Source organism: Cupressus sempervirens, chromosome 1 (genome assembly GCF_028749045.1).
Source record: "Cupressus sempervirens isolate cs-2001-9-10 chromosome 1, ASM2874904v1, whole genome shotgun sequence".
In the NCBI taxonomy this organism is placed as follows: Eukaryota; Viridiplantae; Streptophyta; class Pinopsida; order Cupressales; family Cupressaceae; genus Cupressus; species Cupressus sempervirens.
The window spans coordinates 252,736,141-252,746,167 of NC_143118.1; positions in this window are offsets into that span (position 1 = coordinate 252,736,141).

Consider the following 10,027-nt stretch of genomic DNA (forward strand, 5'->3'; position numbering starts at 1 on the left):
GGTAAGATCATGTTGTCATGTTTATGTTCCTGAGGCCATGGTTAGAACTTTGACATTGATCTTGGTTTAGTTTCTTGGTATTGAGTACACTAATCATAAGCTGGATACTTCATGATATTGCTATGTTTCATTTGGAGTTGGCATGGATTGATTGGTTACAGGTGCTCATGGATACTTAGAGACGGTGGTGATGCTGTTTTCTCTTGGATTAGAGAAGTATTTGTTGGGACAGTTAATGGTTTTAGCAGGAAGTCTGAGGGGTAGTCACCTGATATGGACTTGAGAGGAGATTGTTCTTAGATGAGTCTTGGTTGGAGACTTGGGTATCTTGATGAGCATTCTCATTCCCCACTCTTGGTCTACTTGGCGGTTTGCTACTTGAGAGGTATAGCCCATTGTTTCTCTCAGTTGCATTATATTTATGCTTGTCTTTCATGGATATGGATCTTGAGCTATGGTACATGAGTTAGTTCTGGAGGGTTCATTTGAGAGATGATTTTAGCATTGGTTATCTCCATGTGCATATGTTGTTATGTTGGTTGAGTTTGGGAGATGGTTTTATATTGGGCATTTTCCTTGGATTAGGAATGGTTATTCCTTGGTTTAGGAATGGGTTTATTGAGTTTGATCTTCTTGTGAGAGGCTTACATCCATGATTAGTTATATGGTATGGTTTGGGTGTTGTTAAGGCTTCTTGTTGAGGTTTTATGGAGGAGATCATACTTGCACAGTTTACATCTAGAGGTGTGTGTAGAAGGACATGATACAGGTTATGATTTGCATGGTTTCTCTGGTCTTGGTTATCTTCTTGGATGTTCAGTTTTGCTTACATTGGATTTGAGATTGGTTGGAGATTGTGATCACTGGTTTGTGCTCATGTATGTCATGTGAGAGATGACATGGTTATTTCTTTATCTCTTTCCTTTGTAGGTTGTGGAGAATTTGGGAGACTATTGGAGACTTGTTATGAGAGTTTTTCTTGCAGGATATCAGTTTATGTATTGTGGTTGTCCTTGATACTACATGGATTCACTTCTTTGAGATGTGTTGCGTGGATTGGTTATAGATTTGACATTATCTTTTGCAGTGGGAGCTTCTTGGTATATATGTGGCAGGTATTGCTCTTGAGGCTTGTGATTGCAGGTTGTAGATTGGATATGTCGGTGATATGAGATTCACTTGTTATACCTTTGAGGTATGGATAGTTGGATGGGTTTGGCACTTTTCTATGGGTGCTATTTCAGCTATGGATATTTTGACAACTACGGATACATGTGATTACCTTTGGATCAGGTTATTGGTGCTCAGAATTTTCAGTTAGTACAAGATTTTATGATCTTCTAATGCGACAGGTTGGGTGGTTTTCTCTTTGGATGGCTTCTATGTATGTCTAGTGGGAGTGGCATAATAGGAGGTGAGATCATTCATGTTTGAGATGCTGGATACTTTGATTTTGTTGCAGGTACCAGGATGGAGTACTTGGTGTATTTTGATCCATGATGGTGGATGTGCTGGGAGGGATTGTTCCCTTGTTCATTTATGTGGCTACAGATTGACCCTATACAATGTATACAACAAGTGGGAGATTGCTGAGATAATGGGTGTTGCACACATTGCATAATATTGTTATTTTATTATTTTATTTTATTATGTAATGTTGTACCTAGATGGACGTGCAACATGTAAAGATTCCCATAGAATATTCTTGATGAGTTGTATTGTAACATTGTAAAAATATTTTATGTAATTATTTAATATTGGGGAAAAGAATTAAATGCCCAATATTAAATGTGGGGTCAGTGGGTTAGGTAGCACATGGTTTATGTAATACCACTTGGTGGTTTTGTGGGACTTGCTACTATATAAGCAGCCACAAGGGTAGTTGTTGTAGAGAGAGGAGAGAGAGAGTGACAAGGAGAACACAAAAGGCAAGAGTCGAGCGAGACAAGGCTTGATAGGTTAGCAAAGGGAGCATTTGTGAAGGTTGAAAGCATGGCATGGGATGTGTGGATTCATGCTTGTTCACATAGTTTTCTCGATTGTGGCTATGGCCATGAAGGCTTCCATGGTTGTATGGCAATGGTATTTTTGTTGAATAATACATGGTGATGGATGCTTTTGGAGGCTGGGTTTTTCCCTCAATGAGGGTTTCCCAAGGTATATCTTGTGTCACAATTTTGTGGGTATGTTGTCTATTCTCTTGCATGTGGATTTTAATTCTGTGTTTATTTTAGATCTATTATGGGTTATGTGGAAATGGTTATATTCTTTATTGCCAAGTTTCCTTACAGTCCCAACCATATGAGGAGCTGTGGAGGGTAGAAGGATCCACTATCTAAACAACTTTTGGGTCAAGACTGCTGAACTTCACTATCCAATTGATCTTTCAACTATTCCTTGTCCATATTGTGCTTTAACCTCTTTCCTTTGTCCTGTCAGCTAGACCAATCACTGTCAAACCTTTTAGACAAGGTCAAAAAATTTGGGTCAAAATATCAAACCTTAGATCTCAAAATAAAACCTTGGTGATGAAATTCTCTCCAACTTTTCTCTGCTCTACTTATCCCCACACATCAATTTATTTCTCTTCTATTCTACTCTTCATCATCTTGCAATCATTCATACATACATACACAAAAAGGAAAAATGTCCTTTGTTTATACTAAATCCATAAAACAATTCCCTAAGTAAACTATTATACCTTCTCAAATAATTATATTATAGGACACTATTAAGAACAAGTTATACATAGAAATAACATTAATCTATCACCTAGTAACTTGAATAAATTCTATATGTGCAATAATATGATGAGTGATATTAGCCATGTCATCTCCAACATGTCTTCTACATGCCTTTAACCTCGGTTCTCAGAATAGTAGATCTACTAAGAGATATAACAAGTTTACCAGAACATGCTTTTGTAGACTCTATCTTAGAAAAATCTTCACCAAAACTTGTATAAATTCTTCCAAACTTAATATCTTATGCTTTCAATGTTAGTTGTATATACTAGACACTTAGTAGTATCTCTCTTTAACCTCTCTTAGTTAAAATATTCATCCATACCAACTTGATCTTTACGATTATTCTTCTCTTAGATACCACAAAAAATTGCTATGTTGACATAAATGACAAACATAGTCATGAATGTAGCATATTATCATGATAATGATCTAATCATGTTTCTAAATACTTCCCCATAGAAGTATCATCTGTATTCATGCTTCGAACAATAATAGTGACCTACAAGTTTAAGTAATTATATGATATAATGGATGCATTTATAATGAACATGTTTTATGGATATGGGTTCACTAAGTTGTGAAAAGTTTTATTTGTACATTTTGACTTCGGATAATAGATTCACCCCCCTCTTAGTTATTCTAAAGAATTCCAACATAAGATAGAGTATAGTAGAATATTAAATTTCTCTACAAAAAATAGTAAAAAAAGACTTACTAGAAATGCTTAAGAACCTATAGCATTAAAACTCGTGAACAAACTAATGTAAGTACTAATGTTTTGAATCTAAATAAAATTATCAAAGGCATATATCTCTCTCTTGGTCATATCCTCTAGGCTAAAAAGTCACTACATGAACATATTATTATCACATTAGAAAGAAAAGTAAAACATATCGTAAACTATTGAATAACACCTACACATGAAAAGGTTTGGTTAAGATTTTCTACCTTGCTAATAATTGTACAGGGGCGCATCTATCAAATGCTACAAAATTCTAAAAGTTATTTGATGATTAAATATGTTGCCAAGTATTAAAAATCATTTGAGAATATTCTATATTGCTAAGAATACTACAAGGGTGCATTCACCAAAGTTTACAAAATGTGTCCCAGGGGTTTAGCTTAGATGGTTGAAGCAATGAGTTATCATTGTGGAGACCTTGGTTCAAATCCCAAGAGGGACTGATATAAAAAATCTAAAGAATGAGAAAAATTCAAAATTTGCTTGACTTAAAATAAAAAGATGACTACATATTTTCTTCATGAGAGATCAACTACATGGTACCCAATAATATGATCAAAACCCAATTTATGAGTCTATTTTCCAAGTGGCTATATCACTATAAATTGTTTTAAATAGTTTGTCTATTTATAGTCACATTTCAAGCTATTCTCATGTTTTAAGTAGTTGTTTAAGCTTAAAAAAGGAAATTTTTTCTTTCCTCAAATCATATCTATAAAATTTAGCCTTTTTAATTACTCTTAGTATGATATAAGACTAACTGGATAATTGTATCTACTTCATGGGTATTTTAACATCTAGATGTTTTTCATTAGTCTATCTTTTAAAAAAAAATTAACATATTAAGACTTCATATAATGAATAAAAGATCAAACTTTAATTTCAAGGCAAAAGAAAAATATTTAAACTAGGAATATTTCAGTAATCATAAATGAAGGATATGCCATTGTAAATTACAATAAATAAGAGTGAAGGCCCTAGGAAAATATCCATCAGTATAGGTGGATAGGGTTACTACTTCTCCATGCACTTGATTCCTTTCATTCCTTTCCATACACTTATTCATTTCATTCCTTTCTATTCTTTTAATTTAGATAACATAACATCACGTCAAGTGATATATGAAAGATAACATAACATTAGGTGATATATGAATCCATAGTTCTAAAAATTCTAAGAATGAGAAAAATATAGAGAAAATCTTAAAAATATCATGCAAATTTTTGAACTGTACAAAGAGTTGATTCAAGTGTTGTATGATAAATAGAGAAATTATATATAAATTCTAAAATACGAAACTAAAAATGTTGCCAAGAGAAGTATTCAAAAGTATTGGATATTTGATTCTTGAAGCGCAAATATTGAATACTTAGAGTTGATTAACCGAAGATATGATAAAAAGAGTGTTATGTGTGAAACAAATGGCCTTTGTTGTAACATAAGAGTTGCCCAAATAGTAGGTGAAAACATTAATGCAATGTTTGACTTAACCTTGGTGCCCAATTTGGTCATTCAAAGGGATTTTTCTTTGGCACCATGTTTTAGAAATTAAGTAATGTATAATATACATGTTATGTATCACTTTTGTGATGTGGGTTAATGAAACAATTGAAGGATGAAGTGTAATAAGGTTGATGGTTTTGACTTGTTTTCTGTGTATTCTCCAATGCCATTGTATGCTATAGGTATGCTCTATTTTTTGTGACTTTGCTCTTCTATTTCTCAACAATTGGTATCAGAGCAAGTTAGAAGTAAAGTATTGCTAAAGAGCAGGTTAGAAGTAATGTGTTTCTAAAGAGTAGTTACCTAGAAACTCTTAAAGAGTTTGTTGAAGGGTTTTGTTTCAGTGTAATGGAGTCAACAATAGTAAGTGACATGGAGAAGTTAAATGGGGCTAATTTTTCTCTATGGAAATCCCAAATGGAGGACATATTGATCTTGAAGGATCAATACTTGCCAATTGAAGGAGAGTCAAAGAAACCCACAACAATGACAAATGAAGATTGGAAGAAGCTTGATAGAAAAGCTATTGCATCCATCCGTTAATACCTGGCCAAGAATGTATATTTTAATGTTGCTGGAGAGACATCAGCATAAGGGTTGTGGAAGAAGTTGCATGACCTGTATGAAAAAAACACAGCTTCAAACAAGGTCTTCTTGATGAAGAAATTATACAACCTCAAGATGAAGGAAGGTGCTTCAGTAGAAAAACACTTGAATGAGTTCAACATAATCACCAGCCAACTAGCTTCTATAAAAATTACTTTGGATGATGAGATTAGAGTCATCTTATTAATGTGTTCTATGCTAGACAATTCAAAAAATCTAATGTGGCAATCAACATGTCTGTAATAGTAGGAACCTTGAAGTTTGATGATGTTTTGAATAGTCTAATGAATGAACAGCTAAGAAGAAAATCTACCATAGAAAGTAAGGGAGGAGAACCCTTAACTATAACTAATCGTGGTAGGAAGATGGAAAAAAGAAATCAAGGGCATTCAAGGTCAAGAGGTAGATCAAAATCAAGAAGAGGCAAGATGACGTGTTTTCAATGTGGAAAGCTAGGCCACATGAAAAAGGATTATAGAATCTTGAAGACAGAAAAAAAGGAGCAAACATTAGGCAATGCAAATAAGAAGTCAGCCAACACAAATGAAGGTGAGACCATAGTTGTAGTTTCAAATAACGATGTTTTAATTATTATTTCAATGGAAGAGGTATGTTTGTATAACTCTAGCTATAGTGTTGGTTGGATTCTTGATTCTAGAGCATCTCATCATGTAACTCCAAATAAGGATCACTTTATTGTGTATAACCATGGTAATTCTGGTAGAGTGCATTTGGGAGATAATCATTATTGTAATATTGTTGGAGTGGGAGATGTCCAAATCAAGACCAAGGATGGACAAAACATTTTGCTAAGATGAGTTAGGCATGTCCCTAAGATGCATATGTGTTTGATCTCTTTGGGACAGTTGGATGATGAAGGTTACTCCAATGCATTGGAGGCATTGCTCATGGCTAGAGGTTCCAAGACAGGAACCTTGTATACTCTAAATGCTATAGCAAAGAAGTCAAATGTTGTTGTTGCTACTGCAAAAGAAGAAATTATAGTAGATTTGTGGCATAAGCACTTGGCTGATATGAGTGAGAAGGGCCTAAAAATCCTCATGGACAAGAATTTTCTGCCAAGTTTGAAATCTTATAACCTTGATATTTGTGAGCATTGTATTTATGGTAGGTAGCGAAGAGTTTCATTTCTTAGAGGTGGTCATGAGAGAAAAACACACTTTCTGAAATTGATACATTCAGATGTATTGGGGCTAGTAAACATTAAATCATTAGGAGGGGCTTCATACTTTTTCACTTTCATAGATGATGCATCTAGGAAGGTTTGGGATTATCCTATGAAAAACAAAGATGAGGTATTTAATATATTTCAAAAGTTTCATGTTGTTGTTGAAAGAGAGACTAAAAAATTGTTGAAGTGTTTAAGGACTAATAATGGTGGAGAATATTGTTCCAATACATTCAAGGAGTATTGCAATAGGTTTGGCATAAAGCATGAGAAAATAATGCCTTTTACTCCTCAACAAAATGGGACTGCTGAAAGAATGAACCACACTATTTTGGAGAAGGTGAGAAGTATGTTGTCAAACTCAAAAATCGGAAAAAACACTTTTGGGTAGAAGCATTGAGGATAGCTTGTTACCTCATAAACCGATCTACTACTACAACCTTGGATGGTGGCATTCCTGAAGAAGTTTGGATTGGTAAGAAGCTAAATTATTCCCATTTCAAAATAATTGGATGTGAAGCATTTGTGCATATTCCAAAAGAAAATAGAACTAAGTTAGATGGTATATCCATGAAATACATTTTCTTGGGATATCTTGATGGTGAATTTGGCTATAGATTATAGGATCCAGTCAGACAAAAGATTATTAGGAGCAGGGATGTTATATTTAATGAGTCAAAAATGTTCGAAAGGGTTGTAAGAAACTTAGAGACAAAGAAAGTTGTTAATAGGATTGAAGCACAACAAGAAAATATCCCACCAATGGAAGATGTTGAGCAACAAAATCAGGATTACAATAAACAACAAGAGGAAAATGTTGAACAACAACAAGAAGTTTTGCAAGAACCCCTACAAGTAAATCAACTGAAACAACAATTGGTTCATAGATTAGCTAGACCTCATAAGCCTTCAAAAAAGTATACACCTTCAAATTATATATTGGTAAGTGAGGAAGGTGAGCCATCTGATTTTTAACAAGCTTATGAAGATGAGCACAACAAAGAATGGAAGAAATCAATGGAGGAAGAAATGGATTCATTGCAGAAAAATAGAACTTGGGAGTTGGTTGAACTTCCAAAAGAAAGAAGAGCTTTACAAAAAAAATGGGTGTACAAGATCAAGCATGAAAGTGAAGGGAAGAAGAAAAGATACAAAGCAAGGCTTGTGGTGAAAGGATATGCTCAAAAAGAATGTATATACTACACTAAAATCTTCTCACTCATTGTTAAAATGCAATCCATTAGGATTATTCTTCATCTTGATATTGCTCTAGATTTAGAATGTGAACAATTGGATGTAAAGACATCCTTTCTTCATGGTGAGTTGGAGGAAGAGATTTATTTGGAGTAGCCAGAAGGATTCGAAGAAAAAGATAAAGAGAATTTGGTTTGCAAGTTGAAGAAGAGCCTCTATGGACTGAAACAAGCGCCTCACCAATGTTATAGGAAGTTTGATTCATTATTGTTAGAGCATGATTTCAAGAGGTTAGAATCTGATCATTGTGTTTATATCAAAAGGATGATCAAGGTAAATTCAACATTTTATTGTTGTATGTGGATGACATGTTAATTGTTGGACATGACAAAAAGATGATTAACCAACTCAAGAAAGAGTTGAGTAAACAATTAGAAATGAAAGATTTGGGACCAGCACAACACATATTGGGCATGAAGATTATGTGTGATAGGAAGAAGAAAAAATTATGGTTGTCACAAGAAAACAACATTGAGAAGGTTCTCGAAAGGTTTAACATGAAAGATGCCAAGCCAGTTAGTACACCTCTTGCATCCCACTTCAAATTGAGTAAAGACTCATGTCCCAAAGATGATGAGGAAAAGAAAGAAATAAATAAAATTCCTTATGATTTAACTATTGGCAGCCTAATGTATGCTATGACATGTATCTAACTAGACATTGCACATTTAGTGGGAGTTGTGAGCAGATTTCTTGCAAATCTAAGCAAACAACATTGGGAAGCAGTAAAGTGGATTTTGAGGTATCTTAAGGGTACCAGTCATTACTATTTATGTTTTGGTAATAATGAAATTGTTCTTACAAGTTGTATAGACTTAGATATGGCTAGAGATGTGGACACTAAAAAGTCCGCTTTTGGTTATTTATGTACTTTTGCAGGTGTTGTAGTATCATAGACATCTAATCTATAGAAAATTGTTACTCTCTCAACAACGGAGGCTGAATATGTAGCTGCAACTGAAGCTTGCAAAGATATGTTGTGGACACCAAAATTCCTTGGAGAGTTGGGAGTAAAACAAGACAAATATGTATTGTACTACGACAGCCAAAGTGCCATTCATTTCGAAAAGAATCCAACATTTCATTCATGAACCAAGCACATAGCCTTGATGTACGATTGGATTAGAGAAGCACTGGAGGAAGGACAACTACACTTGGAAAAGATTCATACCAATGAGAATCCTATTGGCATTCTCACAAAGATCTTGCCAAAAGCAAAGCATGAGCTATGCAAAGATTTAATAGGCATAGGGTAATTAGTTCACTTCTAGTTTGTTTAAGCCTACTTTATTTGTTTCAAGTGGGAGAATGTTATGTGTGAAATAAATCACATTTTTTGTAACGTAAGAGTTGCCCAAATAGTAGGTGAAAACTTTAATGCAATGTTTGACTTAACCTTGGCACCTAGTTTGGTCATTCAAAGGGATTTGTCTTTGGCGCCGTGTTTTAAAATCTAAGTAATGTATAATATACATGGTATGTATCACTTTTGTGGTGTGGGTTAATGGAACAATTCAAGGCTGAAGTGTAATCAAGTTGCTGGTTTTGACTTTTGTTTCAAGTGAGAGAATGTTATGTGTGAAACAAATCACATTTTCCGTAATGTAAGAGTTGCCCAAATAGTAGGTGAAACCTTTAATGCAATGTTTGACTTAACCTTGGCACCCAGTTTGGTCATTCAAAGGGATTTGTCTTTGGCGCCATGTTTTAAAATCTAAGTAATGTATAATATACATGGTATGTATCACTTTTGTGGTGTGGATTAATGGAACAATTCAAGGCTGAAGTGTAATCAGGTTGCTGGTTTTGACTTATTTTCTGTGTATTCTCCAATGCCATTGTATGCTACAAGTATGCTATGTTTTTAGTGACTTTGCTCTTCTATTTCTCAACAAAAAGAAAGTCTAAATGCCTGATCTTGGAATTGAAAATTTTGCTAAGACAAGTATTAAAAGAAGGCTATTAGAAAGATGACAAAAGACCATT